An 8,831-nucleotide genomic window follows, 5' to 3' on the forward strand; every position below is an offset into this window, starting at 1 on the left:
CCAATAGCTTTATAGGCAAGTGAGGATTTGAACCCTGCTCTCCCAGGTCCTAGGGTGACACTCTAACCACTGCAGCACACTGGAAGTTGAATACAGGGGACAGGAAACCAAAGACCTGACCTTGGAGGGGGGGGTGACCCTCCAAGCTTCTCTGTTTTTCCCTCAGGCCTCCAGAGTCACACCCTTCACCAGCCCTGGAATGTGTCCCTGAACTCTGGTAGTGCTTCTTGCTTGTCTGGATGGAAGACTGGGGAAGGGGGCCGCTTGCAAAGAAACTAGCTCACGGTGCAAACACAGAATTCACATTTATTGCTCTGCCAACTTTAGCCTGCGCCCCAGCCCACATGTGGCCCCTAAAAGGCTGTCTAGGAGAGAATGTGGCCCTCAGGCTGCAAAAAGTCCCCCCTCCTGCAGCTCAACTACATGATGAGGTGTAAATGAGACGAATAAACAAAACCTGCGAATAGCTTCAACCTCAGATCTGAGAGCTCTATCGTGTTAAATGTTATAGCAATATCAATTCTGCTTAGAGAGATATACTAGAAGTCTCTTTATTAAAGGCACAGGATCACTGGCCTGTGCCAAACTAGTCAAAACTATCTAAAATAACGCAGGCACCTGTGTAGATGCCTTAACCCTGGTTTGCTTGCTTTGAATGACTGTTAAATAAAGTGGTACCTCGGGTTACATACGCTTCAGGTTACAGACTCCGCTAACCCAGAAATAGTACCTCGGGTTAAGAACTTTGCTTCAGGATGAGAACAGAAATCATGCAGCGGTGGCGCAGCAGCAGCAGGAGGCCCCATTAGCTAAAGTGGTGCTTCAGGTTAAGAACAGTTTCAGGTTAAGAACGGACCTCTAGAACGAATTAAGTATGTAACCAGAGGTACCACTGTACTCCGTTTGCTCACCTCTAAAGCAACAATAGCTTATTCGTATTTCTTTGTATGGGTCCTCTGGAGGCTTAGCATGACATGCTATGCTAAACCATAGTTTTACTGTATCTTTACCCAGGTTAAAGGCAACAAACATAGTTGGTGCTAACCATGGTTTAGTGCTATGTCTGCTTAACATGGGGAAAGGTTCACCGTTGATTTATACCTGCTTTGAAGTTGTCAATATATATATAGAAGTGCTGTATATAAAAAGAAATTGGCAATCCTAAGTGGAAGTAAGTGAAAAACTGGAAGCCATTCTGTGGGAAATAAACTACGAGAGCCAGTTTTAGGTGGGCAGGCCGCACTGGAAGCAAAGGCTGGAACATGGAGCCTCCACCAGAGTAGACCAGCTGGTGTGAGAGGAAGTTTGAGCCAACAAGCCAGTTGGCAGGAACTGCCTATCCTGCAAAATCCAAAGGTGAGAAGCAGAGCCACTGTTGCCAATCAGCAAATTGCTTGTCAGGCCTTTAAAATTACATGCCTTGCAATTGCTTGGGGAGCCTGAATCAAAAAGGCATAATCTGCTGTTGGTGTTCTCTAATTAGTTGTTTTTAGAGCACCTACTATTGACACAGTGCCTTTAGAGCTTTGTGAATTGCTGTAATGACACCCATTCCCTATCTTTACAGCTTGCAGCCTTATCTTTTATGCCAAACAGGGTGGGTGTTCAGCAAATACTTGGCTCAGAAGGCCATTATAGGTGCTTGCGCTGTGTTAAATCATCCCATCAAAGTGCCAAGTAAGAATCAGGGTGTTAATCTTTGTATCTGGATGATTTCCAGATCTACAAACGAAGCTGTGCCAAAAATTTCCAACCACTTGCACAGCATTTATGGGATAGAATGGGGTGGAGGGGTGGGAATGGTAGCTTTGGGGGCCTTTTACAGTGAAATATCTGGAGTTATTCCTATGGGAACTCACTCTCTCTCTCTCTCTCTCTCTCTCTCTCTCTCTCTCTCTCTCTCACACACACACACACACACACACACACACGCTCTTTTTTTTAAAAAAAGCAGATTTTTTCCCCCTACAACAATCCATGCACACAGCTCAGTAGAATCCAGACAGCCAGCTATTAAATTCTTTCTAATTTACAGAGGTTGTGAAGTTCTGTCACAAAGTCCAGTGCCTTAGCAGTAGAGCATATCCTTTATATGGAAAAGATGCCATGTTAAGTCACCAGTATCTCCAGTTTAAGGTTCGGAAGCCTCCTGCCTGAAACCCAAAACACTGCTGCCAGTCAGTGTTAGATAAATGAGGAAAAGCTCCCCAATTCTTCCTTGGATGAACACTTTATCCCCAAGAAAGGGACGCTGGATAAACACAGCATCAGGGTACGGTACGACTGCATTTATTAAAGCCCAATCAATGATGAGCTTTGAAGCAGAAACCTCTGGGCTCATACTTCCAATAATTTGCCCCAAACAATATAAATTCTACAGCTTTTGCTTCTTTTGCTACATCAGTATAGATGTGAATTTGTCTCACATTCTACCTCCAGGGCCCATTTGAGATGACTGAGAATTATGGAGGCCAATCAGTCACAAAATGGTGGCGCAAGGGGAAGAGCCAATCACAAAATGGTGGCAGCTGGAGGCTTAGTTTGGCATAATGAGCTGACATCGTTTTGCGCTGGTATCTAATCCCATCTTTGGGAAATGCTTTTTTTTTTGTGTCGAATTTTCCTTGTCCGTAGCTCAGCTTTCTTCAAGCGAATTACAGACACGTGTTCTGCTGCTATTCAGAAAGCCTCTCTGCTTTAGGCCGTATTTGCTGATCTGGAAAGGGCTTTTTCTTTTATATTTTCCCTTCCCGCCCCTGCATACCACTCAAAAGTATTTTTACCCATCTCCTGTAATTTCTCCTCCCATTTTCCTTTCACTCCCACCTCGTACCTCCTGCCTCCCCACCAAACAAACAAAAACTGCTAGTTTATTTCATCCCTCCTCCTTGGTCCTTTTAAATTCACTTCCGTAACAGCTTTCCTCTCTTTCCCCATTCTTCTGTCCCCATATTGTTTATTGTTTATTATTATTTATTATATACTGACCTTCATCCTTAGATCTCAAGGGTGGTTCACAGCACAAAAATACAGGGTAAAAACAATAACAAAACAAAACAATAACCCCACCACCAGCCATTTTAAATGTCTTTGTTCTTTTATTTTTACTAGGCCAGTTGCCTTGAGCCTCTTGAGTGCAAATATGTGGCTTATAATCAGGGCCAGCCTGGTAAATTTTCCCATAAGATGTTCCTATTTTCATCAGAGAAATGTTGGAGGTTATGGAGATAAGTAACTACGTAACTTTTAGAAGACCTCTGAAGGCAGCCCTGTATAGGGAAGTTTTTTCATGTTTAATATTTTATTATGGTTTTTTTTAATATGTTGGAAGCTGCCCAGAGTGGCTGGAGTGACCTAGTCCGGTGGGCAAGGTATAAATAGTAAAATTATTATTAGGGAATACGGCATCCCTATTTTCACCAGAGAAATGTTGGAGGGTATGGCAGCAGCAAGGGCAACAGTGCAGTGTTGGCAGCATGGGGAGGGCAGTGGTGCAATGGCAGGGACAGGAAGAGGGCAGGGAGTGGGTTGAATCTGCCCCCTGAGGCAAATGGCTTCAACTTGCCTCATGCACAGGCCGCACCTAATAATAACAGTATCTCCACACCCATCGTTCTGCCCGGACACGGAGGTCCAGCTCCGAGGACCTTCTGGCAGTTCCCTCACTGCAAGAAGTGAGGTTACAGGGAACCAGGCAGAGGGCCTTCTTGGTAGTGGCACCCGCCCTGTAGATGTCAAGGAAATAAACAACTATGTGACTTTTAGAAGACATCTGAAGGCAACCCTCTTTAGGGAAGTTTTTAATGTCTGATGTTTTATTGCATTTTTAATATTCTGTTGGGAACCGCTCAGAGTGGCTGGGGAATAAATAAATAAATAATTATTATTATTCACTGTCTAGTTTCCTTCAGACCTCCACCCATTTCTTCTCAGAGATGTTCCTTTCCTCCTCCTCCTCAGCATGCCAGGTGTTACTCTGTGCTGGTACCTTTCCAAACTAGCCATGCCATAGCTTTTTTGGTTGGGCAGATTGAGCATGCTGAGTGAAAGGAGAGTGGTTTTTTGTTTTGCCTAAGTTGTTGAGCTTTTGGGGGGGGAATCACACAAAAAATGCCATTTTTGAGCTATTTTTATGGAAAATCGGCAAAGACATTTACCCAGACATTTACCTGATTTCTGCCCGGACGCTGCTGCTGCCGACTGCTGTATTCTGGATATGTCTGGGAAAATGCAAATGTATGGCAAGCTTACTCTTGGTAACTCCACAACCCTCAAAGGTTGTGGGGAGATCATGGCCTGGGAGAGGGCGTTCTCTGTGGCAACTGCTAAGTTGTGGAATTCCCTCCCCACAGAAGTGTGTCTGGTACCTTCATTATATTCTTTCCTCCTATTTGGAAGACGTGCCTCTTTATGTTGGCCTTTTGACGCCTGAGATATATATTTTCAGGGCCCACCCTATTCCTGTGACTGTAATTTTTTTTACACTGTTTTAAACATTGAATTTTAAAATTTTTTCATCTGCCCCGGGACCTTATGGTGAAGGGAGGGTAAGAAATCAAATTACCAGCAACAGTAGTCATAATATTAATCGATAATTTAAAAAACACTGAAGCACATAGCCTGGTTCTCTGAACATAAATATATAGGAAGCTCTCCTTTCAGATGCATCCTTGCCTTGCCTCACCATAAGCAAAGACTGCCCTTAGTAGGGCCTTATCTCTGTTGAACCTATTTACTCTGGTTGTTAGCAGACAAATGCAAGAGATTGAGAGGCCAAGAAAATCCAGGTTAGGCTGCTGAAAGAGGGAGGGGTGAAGGATAAATCTGCTCTTAAGTGAAACTGACTTTTTATCTCTCTGTGTCTTCCTGCTGACACTACATTAGGGAGGTTGACATCAAAAATCCCCGGAGGTCCAAATCCAATTTGAAATCAAATGGAAAAGACCGGCCTGGGAAGGACAAGGATGAATTGGTTCTGCCACAAGAAAAATTAGGACAGAAACAGGTTTATCTCCAACCAATCTCTTAAATAAACTGCCTTGAGGTTTTAATAAGGGGGTCATCCTGATCCGATTTTTGAAGCGTAACGGGGACACAGAGCCTGAATTGACCCATCTGTATAAGCGAGTTGCTGGCAACACGGTGCTTTGTGAGTACTGTGCCATATTTAGAATGGAGGCAGGCGATTCCTTGATGCCCGCAATTTGTATTCACGGAGACAGCTGCGGCTCTGATTAACATACCATCACTTACAAGAAGGTGCCTTTCCCTCTATCCATCTGTCAAAAACCGCAGCGATCAAGTACTCTTGTGTTCACCAAAATTCAAAACGATGAACGTCTGGCTGCACATCGCCACCAGATGAAACAAAAATAGAAACTGGAGTCTCTAGGCCTTAATAGACCTGCCTTAATCATAGAACTGGCTGCCATTTATTTTAAATAGGAGCCTCTCTCATGGCAGAACTAAGTAAAGCCTCACTTATTGGCAAGTGCAGTAGCTGCAGAATGCCTGCCAGTTCAGTTAGCTCTGAGAAACTTGATTCAAAGGATGAAGAGGAACAGTGCAGTCCAAACCCTGTATATTCAGAAGTAAGTCCTATTGTAAGTGGGGTTAGGATTGTGGCCTTAGTCATACGGTGGCAGGTTCAAAGAGCTGTTCGACAGTGGAATTTGCTGCCAAGGAGTGTGGTGGAGTCTCCTTCTTTGGAGGTCTTTAAGCAGAGGCTTGACAACCATATGTCAGGAGTGCTCTGATGGTGTTTCCTGCTTGGCAGGGGGTTGGACTCGATGGCCCTTGTGGTCTCTTCCAACTCTATGATTCTATGATTCAAATCCCCAGCATTTCCAAGTAGGGCTAGGAAAGACTGTCTGAAACACAAGAGCCCCTATTGGCGCAATACAGAGCCAGATGGCACAAAGGTCTGACTCTGTGTAAGGAAGTTTCCTATGTAAGCCACAGACTGCAGTCATAGTGCGCACCCAACACATGCCCAATCTGCTTATTCGTAAGAGCAATGTGGCTTGTCTTCTAACCTGCTTGCTATGTACAGATCAAACTGTTTGTTGTCTTCCCCAAGAGATCCTTAATCCCTTAACATGGAAGCAATTAAATCATTTCCTCCACATTTAGGATATGGTTAGCCACAAACCTAATATTCGTTTGCATAAAGCTGTTTTCAAACTCAATGTTCTAATGTCCTTCTCCACCCCCCACCCCCCAAATCCCCAGAGCTCTACAAAGCTCAAGATTCTTTGTGATTAAATGTGAAAAAGCCCCCTGTCAACCAACATTTTCAGATTTTCAATTTTCTTTTTGGCCTCCTGGGGTTTTAATATGAAATCTTCCAGCACGTGGAAGCCATATAGCATCCTGAATTACGGCCAGTTTTCTTTTTAATGGCCACAGCGGTGTATTTACTAGTTGTGACCACACACACAAAAACCACACACACACACACACACACATGCAACCCAGTGCTCAGAACATCACTAAGGGATGATGGGCCCAGCCTCCCAAAAGAGAAAAAATAAAGGACAAGGTGACAGGAAGGGAGCCCTTGGCTCCAGACTAAATGAGCTGATTCTTCCTTGCTCATGAAAGCGACTGACACCCAAATAAGAAGGAACTAGAGACTTAAAAAGATTTTAGTTTGTATCAAAATAGAAAGAAGGGGCTGAAATAGTCTGTTAGCAGAGGAAACAACAAGTTTTTATTTTTATGCCATTATTAATCCATATTGTTTTCTAAAGGTACTATATTGCTGTTTATTTTCACATTTAATAATATCGTTATCTTCTATCTAAGGCTTTTTAAACGGTTTACAGTTAAAATCTTGAGTCTGTGTGGTCTTTTATCACTGGTTATTATACACTTTACCTCCTTTCTCACTGGGCTGATAATGAGCAAATACGAACTCTGATTAAATGACAAAAATAACATCTGCCACCAACGAAGTAACTGTTTTCTAGCAAATCTAAAAGGTTATTTGGTTTCTTGATCTCCCTTGCTATGTCTGTTTTCATTTGCTAGCTGAGTATATAAACTTCCGCTCTCTGCTTTTGTTCTTCTGTTGCATTTTGAATTTTATTAGGGCCTTAGCTTATTTTCATTTTATTTCTAACATTTAAATAGACACAAAAGAACAAGAGTTCTATGGGTAGTTCACCAAGCGACAAAAAATTAAAATACATCGTAAAACAGTAATAAAAACAACCTTGAAATATAATTAAAAACGCTATTTAAAATTGCCTTGGGGGACCATTTGGTGGGCCAAAAGGCAGGATTTTTTTTTAAGTACTTAGAATAAAACAAAAACAAAAATTCTGTCAATTGAATAACAATTTACTTGGACCAAGAAGAGACAGGAGCAGTGGGTAAAAAAGAAAGAAAGAAAGAAGTCTTGTCTTTGTACCTCTAGTTTATAAAAGAAAACTACTCTCAACAGCCTGAATTCAATTACTGTACTCTGCAGCCAATGAGAGTGTCGCAAAGCAACAGCAGAAACTCCCCATGGGATTTGGCTTCTTTAACTCCTGTCATATTATTCCCTTACCCCGCCAATGGAGGAGACTCACAGCAGCTGCATTCGAGAACCGGAAGAGATGTACCGTATTTGATTTCTAATACATGCCTCTTTGTGCATGGAGCAGACGTAGAGATAAAAATGAAGAGGGACATACTAAACCGGCTAGTCTAACCCCATCAAATTCATTGATACTTATTTCTGATTAAACAGGGTTCAGATTGTGCTATAAATGTTTTTGTTAAGCCAATTTCTGTAATGCACTCTACATGGGGCTGCCTCTAAAAGTACTCAGGAGCTTCAACTGGCTCAAAGAGCTGTAGCTGTTTTTATTGTACTTATTTGTATTATTAATACAGACTTTCTATATGCATACAGTTTTAATTCTTTTAATGTTTGTTTTCTAATGATTTCCCCCATTTTAAACAATTATTGGTTTTATCTCTAAGTCCCTTCCCCTTCCTGGCTGAAGCCCTATGGTTTTTATCTGTTGCAGGTATGAGGCTAAATGACTCAGCTACTTCCACCTGGCTTGATTGGTACTACCGTCACTTGGCTGCAAAGCAATCACCCCACAACTGGGCCAACTCGAAGAATAGGAGTGGAGATGCAAGCACTTAAGTCTGTACTAAATGAAGGGTTAATTGCACAATGCTACCTAAAAGGTAAAGGACCCCTGAAAGTTAAGTCCAGCTGTGAGCGACTCTGGGGTTGCGGCGCTCATCTCGCTTTACTGGCCGAGGGAGCTGATGTTTGTCCGCAGACAGTTTTTCCGGGTCATGTGGCCAGCATGACTAAGCCGCTTCTGGCGAAACCAGAGCAGTGCACGGAAACGCCGTTTACCTTCCCGTCACAGCGGTATCTACTTGCACTTTGACATGCTTTCAAACTGCTAGGTTGGCAGGAGCTGGGACCAAACAACAGGAGCTCACCCTGTTGTGGGGATTCGAACCGCCGACCTTCCGATCAGCAAGCCCTAGGCTCTGTGGTTTAGACCCCAGTGCCACCCGTGTCTCTTTTTCAATGCTACCCACACCTCCTCAATTACAATTCTTCAGCATTTCCACTACAGGCTGAGAAATGCTGACTGGCCCATGGTCATCCAGTCAACTTCATGGCTGAGTGGGGATTTGAACCTGGTCTCCAAGATCCTAGTCCAACACTCTAACCACTGCACCACATTGGCCCTCATACATAAAATATATCAGTTATAAAATACATTTTAAATTCTATGTGACTAATAATCATGCACTCTAGTCAGACTGTCCCCTCCCTCTCACATGGCCAAACTTTACATTTTTTTCTC

The sequence above is a fragment of the Podarcis bocagei genome (genome assembly GCF_964188305.1).
Source record: "Podarcis bocagei genome assembly, chromosome: 16".
Lineage (NCBI taxonomy): Eukaryota > Metazoa > Chordata > Lepidosauria > Squamata > Lacertidae > Podarcis > Podarcis bocagei.